This window comes from Adiantum capillus-veneris, chromosome 3 (genome assembly GCF_014529385.1).
Source record: "Adiantum capillus-veneris isolate H3 chromosome 3, ASM1452938v2, whole genome shotgun sequence".
Lineage (NCBI taxonomy): Eukaryota > Viridiplantae > Streptophyta > Polypodiopsida > Polypodiales > Pteridaceae > Adiantum > Adiantum capillus-veneris.
The window spans coordinates 129,490,730-129,502,951 of record NC_140933.1 but is presented as its reverse complement, the minus strand read 5'-3'; the positions used below and the strand labels follow the sequence as shown (position 1 = coordinate 129,502,951).

At 38.6% G+C, this 12,222-nt stretch overlaps 1 pseudogene; it reads left to right on the top strand.

Annotated features, from left to right (window-relative positions):
- The first annotated feature begins 276 nt into the window (after positions 1 to 276).
- On the top strand, positions 277 to 792 carry LOC147461705 (uncharacterized; annotated as a pseudogene).
- The last annotated feature ends 11,430 nt before the right edge of the window (positions 793 to 12,222 follow it).

Genomic DNA, 12,222 nt, shown 5'->3' with positions numbered 1-12,222 from the left:
TTAGAGAGGGCATGTGAGTGGTTGACTAATCATAAAGGAAAGATGAGGACATCATGTTCCAATAGGAAGGAGGTGAGAAAATTGCAGGAAGCATGTGAGAGATTGAGGGATGCATATGCGGATGAGTTCGAAGATGAATTAAGTGATGATGATGACGGATGGGTTAACATCCATCATGTGGAGGAGAAGGAGGTGCAAAAGGAGGTTGGCTAAGAGAGCCTAATACTTCCCCTAGATACCCCTACCCTACCACTGGAGTGTGCTCATAGAGTAGAGATGGAATATCTATTGCTAAAATTGATGTCGGTGTTGTCACTTGTCAATGAGATTTATTATTCAGAGGAGAAGCAAATCATACATATTGAGGATGTTTTTCACGGAATTCAAAGACCATTTGAAGAGGCGGATAATGTGAGGAATGGACGGGTGGATAGTTGGATGAACGGAGAGGTGATGGATAAAGAGAGGAATGAAGAAGAAGAGGTGATTAATTTATTTTTGGGTTCAATTGAGAATGTATGTAGGATTACAAATGAAGAGTGAAAGCAGGAAGAATTTTCAAAAATCAGATGTACTCAGGAGGAATTTGCAGCAACAACAATGAACAACTCAGTTTTGGAGGAGTTGTCACCACGAAGATCCACTGATGGAAATATGCAATTAGCAAATCTTGTGGAAATTGTATCCCAGCAATGTACACAACAGTTTCGATCAAAAAATCAATGGGTGGTAGCTCAGCAAATGCAAGTGGGAAGTCGGAAAGAAGACCATGTGGAGGATCAACAATATTAGTAGGATAAAAGGTAGCAAGGTAAGGAGGATCAACATGAGGTCAGGGCAAAGAGCCGGCCAGAAACCCTGGTTAAGGCTCTATCCTACCACGAAAGTGTGTCCAGGAAGCATAGGAGGATTATTCCTTTTTGACTGATCGAAGTGTCATGATCATTGGGAATTCACATACATTTGAAGAGGACAGTTGTCAGTAGCAGCAAATGGAGGATGTGCATGCTAATGCGGATATCATGGCGGAATTTTGTCATTTCAAGCGGACTTCAAAGCAAATGTCAAAAGAGCCAAGCAACAATTGCAGCAGCAAGGACCAGAAGATGACAGCAGCATAACGAAGGAGATTGAGGATGATGATATTCATATTGGAAGTTGGAGGTGGCATTCCATATTGCGGAAGTTTCATATAGATGGATATGAAGAGACATTGAGGGAAAATTTTTTATTGATAAAGCAAGTCAAATTTTGGAAGATGCCAAATGTGATTAAGACTCAAATTCAGATTTCAATTCAGATTCAGTCTCAATTTTGGATTTGGATTCAACTGCAATTTTGGATGCAAAGACCAATTCAGATGCAAATTTTAATGGAACTCGTGGAAAGCTTGATGAAGAGGTATGACAATCAGTGTCACAAGGAGGATGACATCGATACTTAGTGGGGACTAACAACATCATTTTCTTCTTGGATTGGACAAAATCAAAACAAATATGTAGGAGTTGATAGGGCATTGTTGTATAAGGGACATGAAGAGGAGTATCCCAAGTGTCAGATTTTGGTTCAGATTCATATTTCGAGTGAGATTCAGATTCAAATTCAGATTCAAATTCAGATTCAGATTGGAATTCAGATTCGTGCGAAAATGCAGATGCAAATTCAGATATTAAAAGTTCTTGAAATTTCACAGTGGATGTTGCAGAAGGCTAAAGATATTGCAGCAAATGATGAAGTCATCTTTGGAAATGCAGATGGAGCTAAATTATATCATGGCGATTGTCAAGCCATTTGTCAATTTGGGAGTCAAGCAAATGATGTAAACGTGGAAGTAGAGGATGTTCAACAGAATGCTAATTTAATGTCAAAGTATGTTCAACATGTAAAGGGATCTCGAATTCGGAATTGGAATGGCGGACTGGATGTTGGAATTTGGACTGTGGGATTGGAATACCAGAAAGAGGAAAGTTGGAGGAATGGAATTGGGCAAAAGGGTCAAGCGGTACTCATTAGTGGGGGTACTCACTTTAAGGCTAAAAACTCGCTCAATGGGCGAATCTTGCATGGCTTGACCGAATCGAGGTGAAAAATCATCATTATAAAATTAAGGTGGTGAGAAGTGTTGGAGATCTCACATCCAAGTGTGTGAACGTCGCAGTTCACTGATTGTTAAGGAGAAGACGGGCGAAATGTTTTCTGAAAATGTTAAGGGAAAGCGGATAGCGGGGATGACAGGTCTCTTTGTAGCTGATTCGAATGCGGATGCCTTGAAGCAAGAAGTGCTGGAATATGCGCAAGAGATGTGGAATATAGCAACTAGGCTTTGAAGGGAGCATATGGAAGTGTTGTGACGGACCGCTTGAAGAATTGGTTTTAGGAAGCTGGAAAGGAGAGCATTAGGAGGGAGAATGAGGCTAAGAGGCTGGTTGCAGAGATGGAGAAGTTTAAGAATAAAAGCAAGGGAATTGAAGTAAGTGCATGGGGTTTAAGTAAGTGGAAGGCGGAGTTGAGCAGTGGCGTTTTGGAACCAAATCGGAATTTGGTAGGGGGAGTGGAATTGGAAGTGGAAAAGTAGGCAGAATCAGATTTTGAAAAGCAAGTGGATCCGGATTTTGTGGCAGAAAAGGCTGTAGAGACAGATGCAGAAAGAGTTGTTGGGGAGCAGATTACTTGATCAAGGGATTGTGGGTCTAGGTCAGCCTATGGCTCTAGCCACCAGGCTGCGCCAGGTGTTAAGACTAGGGAATTTTGGATGTTTTACCTTAGTGGAATTCGGAATATCAACTTTTGTATTTTTGGGATTCCAAGGGGTGTTCTTGGGAAAGGGTGTTGCCCATTAGTATTCTCCAACTATGTAACTGTCGATCAGTGTCTGTTTGGGAATATGATGATGGAAGTTATGGCGGAATTAGTCTGTTTCTGTTTTTGTGTTCTGTTCCAGTTCCAGTTCCATTCTGACTCCTGTGTTTGCCCGTTTTGAATGTCTGTACCTTAAACAAGTGCATACAATGGCATTATTGACTACTGTAGGATTGGCTTTGGTACCTTTCCATGGTCTCCTTGGTATTTATAAACCCTACCCTAGCTAATTTTGGTACGACTTCTACCTAACTCTGGTAGTTTTCTTTGTCTTGGTATTGCCTTGAGGCTTCCTTGATATACCACCAATCATAGCTTTCTCTGGAATTGCATTGGCATCTCCCTGGTCTTTGGTGAATACAATACTGCTTGGTACTTTTAATTATTGTAGGGATGTCTTGGGTACCTTTCCATGGTCTCCTTGGTATTTATAAACACTACCCCAGCTAATTTTTGTATGACTTCTACCTAACTCTGGTAGTTTTCTTTGTCTTGGTACTGCCTTGACGCTTCCTTGATATACCACCAATCATAAATTTCTTTGGAACTATTGGCATCTCCCTAGTCTTTGGTGTATACAATACTGTTTGGTACTTTTAATGATTGTAGGGCTATCTTGGGTACTTTTCCATACGGTCTCTTTGGTATTTATAGGTACTTCCTCTCACTGTATTTAGTATTGCTTCTAGCTAGCTTTAGTTTTGTCTTGGAAGTGCCTGGGTACTTAGACATCTAGGATGGTGCTTCCTTGTTATAGTACCAAATCTAGAATTGACTAGAATTTGCCTTGGTATGTTCTTGATCTCTTTGGTGTATAAGTAGCCTTGGAATCTTTGGTACTCTTTTTGGTAGGTTTTGTAGGTAGTTTGGTCCTTTGCATTGTTTTGGTAGAGTCTTGGACCTTATCATTGTAGGACGAGACTGCTTTGGTACCTCTTTGGCATAGTACCAATTGTTTAGTCTTACTACCTTTCCAAAGTTTCTTTGGTAGTTTTTAACTCCTACCTTCTAGTATTTTTGGTACTGTCTTACCTGCATTTGGTGCTCCCTTGATATACCACCAAATCAAAGTTTTCTCTAGAACTTATTTGGCATCTCCTTGGTCTTTGGTGCATACAATAATGTTTGATACTTTTAATGATTGTAGGGTTGTCTTGGGTACTTTACCATGGTCTCTTTGGTATTTATAGGTATTGCCTCCCACTGTATTTGGTATTGCTTCTAGCTAGCTTTGGTATGTTTACTTTGTCTTGGAAGTTCCTGGGTAAGACGTCTAGGATGGTACTGCCTTGGTGCTTCCCTAGTATAGTATTAAATCTACCTTTGACTAGAAGATGCATTTGTGATCGCTTTGGTGCATACAATACCCTTGGACTCTTAGGTACAAATTTTGGTAGTTTTTGTAGGTAGTTTTGGTTCTTTGATTTGTTTTGGTAGTGCCTTGGACCTTATCATTGTAGGATTGGATTGCCTTGGTACTTCGTTGGCATAGTGCTAATTGTTTATTCTTGGTACCTTTCCATAGTCTATTGAGTGGTTTTTAACTCCTACCTGCTACCATTTCTGGTATTGTCTCTAGCTACTTATTGTACTAGTGCCTAGCTACTGCCTTGGTAGTCTTAGTGGTTCTGAATCTAGGTAGAAAGTTCAAATCTCAATGGGTACTGCTAGTACAATGATTGATAATTTTGTGTGCAATGTCTAGCGCATGGCCTGATTACCAGTGTGTATTGTCATTAATTTTTCTTAACTTTCCCTGACTCTTATAGATGTGTTCAGCCAAGAAGATTGTGAGATGTGGCTACCCAACATCTTGATGTCCCGTGTGTGTCTGGAAATGTTGGTGATAAGCCTATCTTCCTAAAGCTGTTAAGATTGGTGTGGGAAAAAAAACCGTCGTATAATGCCAACACTACCATAGTTGTAGATGACTGTAGATATAAGTCTCTTAGAAATGACTATGAGAAGTGTCTGGCCATTTGGTCATTAGAGCCTTCTTAATTTGATCCCTACTATCCCTTGTATTGCACAGACTTGGTCAAGCCCTGGCTAGAGGGCTGGATTTATGCTTCCTACCCAACAACATATAGCCATCAACACCCCGTCTTTGATGTAAAAGACGACGTTAACCCTCTTGTTGCTGATTATTTCATTCAAAGAGAGGGATACACTTATCGCTTTGACCTCCTTGTCAACCCATGATTTGTGGAACAAAGAAAGAAAATTTCCTTGGTGTAGTTTGCCATGTATTCCTCTTTATGTGAAAATGAAAATCCACTAATTTCCATTTAGTCATTTTTCTTTCAATATGCTTTTGTTTGTCTTGATCTTTGGATTTGGTACTGGTAAGTACCAAATTTGGTACTGATCTTCTCATTGTAGGGTGAAAGTAACTCATGGAAGCTCCATTATACGAGCTTTATAGAAAAGCTTTTTTTTGGAAAAAATTACCATTGTGGGCTTGAAAAATTATAATTATTAGTATCAAATTTGAATCCTTTGGTACTGGGCTGACAACTTTCAAGCTTTGGTACTGGTAAATTGGGTACTGTAAAGTACCAAATTTGGTGCTTCTCATCTGACTATAGGGTGATTGTAGAAGAAAGCCTATTTTGGAGAGAGCTTATCTTGAAAAAGAACAATATTATGGGCTCGGGAATTTAGGTACACTAGTACAAAATTTGATGCTTGTGATACTGCTATTGGCGACTACCAAATTTGGTACTGTAAAGTACCAAATTGGGTGCTGTTCATCTCACTACATGGTGATTGTTGAAGATAGCTTATTTTGGAAAAAAAAATATTATGGGATGGGGAAGTTAGGTATACTGGTACAAATTTGGTGCTTGTGTTACTGGCATTGGAAACTACCAAATTTGGTATTATAAAGTACCAAATTGGGTGTTGTTCATCTCACTACAGGATGATTGTTGCAGATAGCTTATTTTGAAAAAAAACAATATTATGGGATGGGGAAGTTAGGTATACCAGTACAAAATTTGGTGCTTCTCATGCTGGCATTGGAAACAACTACCAAATTTGGTATTGTAAAGTACCAATTTGGGTGATGTTCATCTCATTATAGGGCGATTGTTGAAGATAGCTTGTTTTGGGAAAAAACAATATTATGGGCTGGGAAAGTTAGGTATACGAGTACAAAACTTGGTGCTTTTGATATTGGCATTGGCACCTGCCAAATTTGGTTTGTAAAGTACCAAATTTGGTGCTGGTCATCTCACTACAGGGTGATTGTAGAAGAAAGCTTAATTTGGAACAAAAATATTATGAGATGGGGAAGTTTTAATAACAGTACCAAATTTGAAGCTTTTGAGGCTTGAAGTACTGGTACTGGTAAGTACCAAACTTGATACTGATCTTCTCATTGTAGGGTAATTCTATGTCATGGAAGTCGATTATACAAACTTTATAGCAGAGTAGTCTTGTTTTGAAAAAAAAAAAACATTGTGAGCTCGGGAAGTTACAATTACTAGTACTAGTAAGTTCCAAATTTGGCGGTAGTCTTCTCATTGTAAGACGATTGTACCTCACTGTTTTTCAAGTTCCTATAAATTATGCTATATTACTAACCTCAACAGTGTAGCATGTGATGTGCATACATAGTGGAGGTAGCAAGGGGAAGGACAATTACTCAAGCTTGAATGGCAGACCTAGTACAAATTACTCAATCTCTTGAATGGTAGAGGTGGGGATGGGTCAAATGCCCTCATCCTCTTCTCCTCCATCGCCATCATACAACATACTATTGTAAACATTTTCATAGACCTCACTGGCTAACATAAACATGTTTTGGAGTCCAAACATAGGCTCCATTAGAATTTGTATGGCTCTTACAAGGTGGGAATAGATCATGACTGGTGGTGTATGATCAAGAAGGTTGTATGTATCACATTTCCCATCCACTTGGACATAATACAAGCCTTCAACCACAAGTCCACTTCTAACAATCTTGCTGTGCCACTTATCCCTTTGTGATTTATGTGACTAGTACATGGCTTTGGTGGATTTCAAAAGATAACCTTCATTGCAAAGTTGTCCCCAACAGACAACATTTTACACATTGTCTGTGGGTTGCCCTCCTACATTGGCAAGTTGATATCTGATCTCATTGCTACAGTTGTCATGTTGCTATCATCCTCCTTGGCTCCCTCCTCTTCCTCACTATCCTCATTGTCCACCTCTTGCATCGGTACAATGGATATGTATTTCCATTCTTCAATGTATTGCTTGCTCTTGCATCTCCTCCATTGCCCACTTAAATATGCATCACAAAAGCAGGAGAGTGTACAAAGACGTAGAGTGCATGGGTCCTAAGGTGAATAACCATCTACACAATGGGTCGCTAGCAAGCCTTGGATTCATTGAGATTCCCACTAGATATCCCATTGCACTTCATCCTTTGAAACCAACCAAAACACTCTTTGTGTGTTAGATCTGTGTGACCCAATCGTATCTCCAAATTTTGCCTTTAGAAAATTAACAACATCATTCGCACCCTTCATCAACGCCCCATTTGGTTTCAAATCCTCATGTGTTAGTGTTCTCTTGATGACAACACCAGCTCCATTGTGCTCCCCTTTTCTGTGAGGTCCTTGCCCCTTGTCGAGAGGAGCGGAGTACCTTTGATAGGTCTCCAATCCTGAGAAAGAAAAACCAACGGACATTGCCTTAGCTACTACGTAGCCACGGGCATGAACCGTTAGTGAAGGATTGGTCCTATCTCGCTATGGCGGAGAGTGACCACCATAACCCTATCTAAAAACTATCTATAATCAATTATACCTAAAAGTATAAATCTTAGAGTGACCAACCTGTGCACTTTTTCCCCCATGTTTCAGAAGCACAGCCGCCAAGGTTTGTCTCTTTTAAGATTTATGACTAATAAAAAAAAAATTCTAGCGTTGGAAAGTTACCCGACTCATCGGGTCCACCCGTCCATAGAATGATACCGTCGGGGTATCATTCTCTCACTTTCCACACCACACTCACCCTTCTTTTGTTATCTAATTACTACCACACTGTTTAAACATACATGTTCCTTTACTTTATTTATGATACTGGTTCATTAAAACAGCCCTTCAAACAGTATTACAAACAATTGTCAAACAAGAAGTCGTCCAATTTTAAACCAACAACCCTTGGATTAGGTTCACTCAAGAATCTCTACTGGCGCTATTATGTCCGATCGGTATATACATTATTTATAAAAACCCTTGTCCTCATGAGCGTCCCATACCGCTCGACAAGTACTCGTTGTGCTAATCTGGACGTACTCTCGTCACAGCAACAACGGTGCCAATCTGGGCGTCATCCTCACGCCACGCCAAAACAAAACTGCAGTATCCAGCTGGGCTAATCTGGGTGTACTCCCACCACAGCATCAGTGGTGCCATCCTGGGCGTCATCTCACACCTCGACAACTGCCACATAATACCAGCACTAATAAGTAGAGATACTTGAGAAAAACCATACCGAAGGTTTTGGACAAACATTCTTTCCTATAGCAACCAGTTTAACCAGACAATCTTTCCTACTTGTCAAACATATGACGCGTTTCTTGGGGTGAAGCCCCGTGGTTTCGGTCCGTGTTTTCTTTTCATAAGGTAATTAATATATTCCTATGGTCTCGCATATGCGATGATGCATAACTTGAAACTGCAATACTAACATGTACCATAGCTCCGATTGGTCCGATTGGTGGAGACATAGCATTTTCCGCAGGGATTCCGCCGTTACTTGTACCAGCTTCATGATCATTAGCGCCTTGGGTTCGAGCACGCTTTGGAGCCATTTTTTTTTGTACTACACTTATGTTATACACTTAGAACTTTAAATTGGTCAATTTCCCTAGTAATCTCCTTGTTTTTAAAGAGAGTCTGTAATTTGAACTCTCGCCAACTCGGATTCACACTTAGTGTTGTTGTTCTACATCTAATTTCTATACATCAAATATTTGCTAATCTTAATTAATCAAAAATTAAGTGTGTAAATTACGAGTGAAAGTTTAGGAATGCATTACTTTTATGCATGACATTTCTAATCCAATTCTAACTTTAATTTCTATACTTCAACTAAATCAATTTTTAGTATTATTCAAAATTCTATTTAACCTAATTGATAATAACATTGATGAATGAGAATTTCATCATGTATAATAAGAATATGATGAGTTCTCTTATGTATTAACTTTCAATTAACTATACATAAGTTAATAGTGAAGATCTACTAACTAGAGAGAGTAGATATACTTAAAGATATTGGAGTAAAAGAAAACACACACATCTTTTCTAAATTTAATTGAATCTTACTAATCCATTAGAAAGATTAGAGTAAAGGAGAACACACACACATACTTTTCTAAAGCTAATTGAATCTCACCAATCTATTAGGGAGATTAGAGTAAAAGATAACACACTCACACACACACACATATCCTTCTTAAAGCTAATTGAATCTTACTAATCTATTAGAAGATTAGAGTAATAATAGATAGCACACACACACACACATAACTAATTGAATCTTACTAATCTATTAGAGAGATTACAGTAAGAGATAGCACACATACATCATTCCTAAAGTTAATTGAATGCTTAATTAATACTCACCTTATTAGTCCACTAGAGTTTTTGCTCTTTTAGTGGTTTGTGGACGCCTTTCTCTAAGAGAAGTGGCAGCACTTCGTGAGCGCTATAGAGGCAATCTCTATGTCTAAAGTGTGAGCATAGATGCTCTATTTATAGCAGAACGAAAAACATCCAACTTTTTTTAAAAAAATATTTTTTTTAAAATAAAAATAAAAATTTTTAATTTTTTAATTTTAAAAAAAAAATCATATCCGCTTTTTTGGTACCCTTGTGGTACCCATGAGCTTGACCACTTTGTCATTATCATCAAAAGATAAGGCCACTCCTTTCCATGTGATAGTGTGTCCCACTTTGTCCCCTCCTATGTGATCCATGTGCCTTCATTTGTCATCCCTATGTATTCTTTTGTCTTTATAATTATTTTATTTATTTACTCAATGATAATTTACTTTACATTTTCAAGTTAAACTTTACAGTCTTATATTAACTTTACAGTAGTAAAAGAAAATTCTACAATCAGTAAATAAGTCTTGCAATAAGTTAGTTAGTGATTCATATAGCTAAACATGTCAGAATTTTGTAGCGTAAATTTTAAATTCTAGGTTTTCTCAACCTACGATTCTTGAATATCTTAAATAATGAGTGATGGTTAAAAAAATTCAAATGCGTAATAGAACTTGTGTGAAATTTGAAAGTAGAGACCTTACAATCTCCCCAACTTAGAATTTGAGATGCCCTCATCTTAAGAACAGTGAAGGGTAATCCTTAAGAAGGGATGTCTTATCTTCCCAAGTAGCATCTTCTATAGGGAAATCCTTCCATAAGATAAGATGTTCTTTGATGGATCTATTCCTAAGCTTTCTCTCTCGAGTTTCTAGGATAGTATCAGGTTGGAGTTGTAGAACATCTTGAGCATGTAAAATGATTTGCTCATCATCAAGGACATGGTCAGGGTTGTATACATAAGGTTTTAACAGACTTACATGAAATACATCATGCACTTTGAGATGAGAAGGGAGTTTTAGTCTATAAGCTTGATCACTTACAACCTTGATTATTTCGTAAGGTCCACAATATCGGTAGCTAAGCTTCTTATACCTTCCGAGAGATAGATTGCTCTTTTTGGGTTTTACTCGTAAGAAAACTTTGTCACCTTCTTTGAAAATCCGATCAGATCTTTTTAAGTCAGCGTACTTCTTTTGTCGATCTTGAGCAGCTTGAATATCCCTTTGAATAGCTTTGGTTTGAGCTTCCATTTCTTCAAGCATTTTCTTTGAGGCTTCTACCCTTATAGTGGGGTCAGAAAAATTAAGAGGTGATAAACATTCTTGACCATAAAGAGCATTAAAAGGTGTCATTCCAATACTTCTATGAGTAGAGGAATTGTATGCATACTCTACCAAGGGTAGGTATTGAATCCACTTGCGAGGTTCTCTATTGCAGTAGGCTCTAAGGATGTCTTCAATTACTTGATTAACTCTTTCAGTTTGGCCATCAGTTTGAGGATGATAAGCAGTACTAAAACATAATTGGGTTCCAATAGCTTGAAACAATGATACCCAAAACTTTGAAGTAAACTTGGCATCACAATCACTGACAATCCTCTTGGGTAAACCATGAATTCTGAAAACCTCCTTCACAAACAGACGAGCAATATCTGAAGCTGTAAAGGTTGTCTTGACTGGGATTAAGTGAGCTACTTTAGTAAGAAAGTCGACTATGACCATGATTGAATCATAGCCAGCTTGGACAGAAGGAAACCCGGTGATAAAGTCCATGCTAATATTTCATTTGTGGAAGATCTAAAGGATGTAATTTACCTGGCATCTTTAGTCTCTCTGCCTTAATCCTTTGACAAGACAAACACTGCTTGACATAGCGAAGGACATCACCCTTCATACCTAGCCAATAGTAACTTCTGCGAATTGCATTGATGGTTTTGGCATAACCTGGATGTCCTGAAGTTGGGCCATCATGTGCTTCATATAGGATAGCATTCCTTAGGGTAGAATCCTTAGGTATGCATAGTCGATTCCTATAGTAAATTTTCCCATCTTCCAAGGAGTAATGTAGAGGTTTAGGCTGATTTGATGATACCCTCTCTTCATGTAGGATACTAGCAAGCATCTGGTAATCTGCATCTCTGACAGCAGCCTATGAGACCTTGTCTAAAATAGGGTTGTTAGCCATGGAAATTGCCCCCAGAAAAGCTTTACGGCTTAGGGCATCTGCCACAACATTATCCTTACCTGGTCTAAATTTAATATCAAAATCATATTCGTGCATGAGCTCTATCCATCTCCTCTGTCTCATGTTAAGGTTAGGTTGGGTAAAAATCCACTTAAGACTCTTGTGATCGGTTACCAACTGGAATTTGCGTCCCAATAGATAATGTCTCCATAGCTTGAGAGCATGAATAACTGCTAGCAATTCTAAATCATGTGTAGCATAATTCACTTCATGAATCCTAAGCTTCCAAGAAGTATAAGCTACAGGCCTTCCTTCTTGAGTAAGGAATCCTCCTAATGCAAGGTTACTAGCATCTGTGATCACTTCGAATTCTTGGGTGAAGTCTGGAAGTTTTAAGAGAGGTTCTAAAGCAAGATACTCCTTAAGCTGTTTGAAGCAAGATTCATGTTTTTATTCCCAAAGTATCGTTGCTCCTTTCTTTAGCAAGTCGGTTAGTGGTGCAGATTTAAGAGCATAGTCCTTTACAAAGATCCTGTACCACCCTGTGATACCTAAGAACCCTCTGACT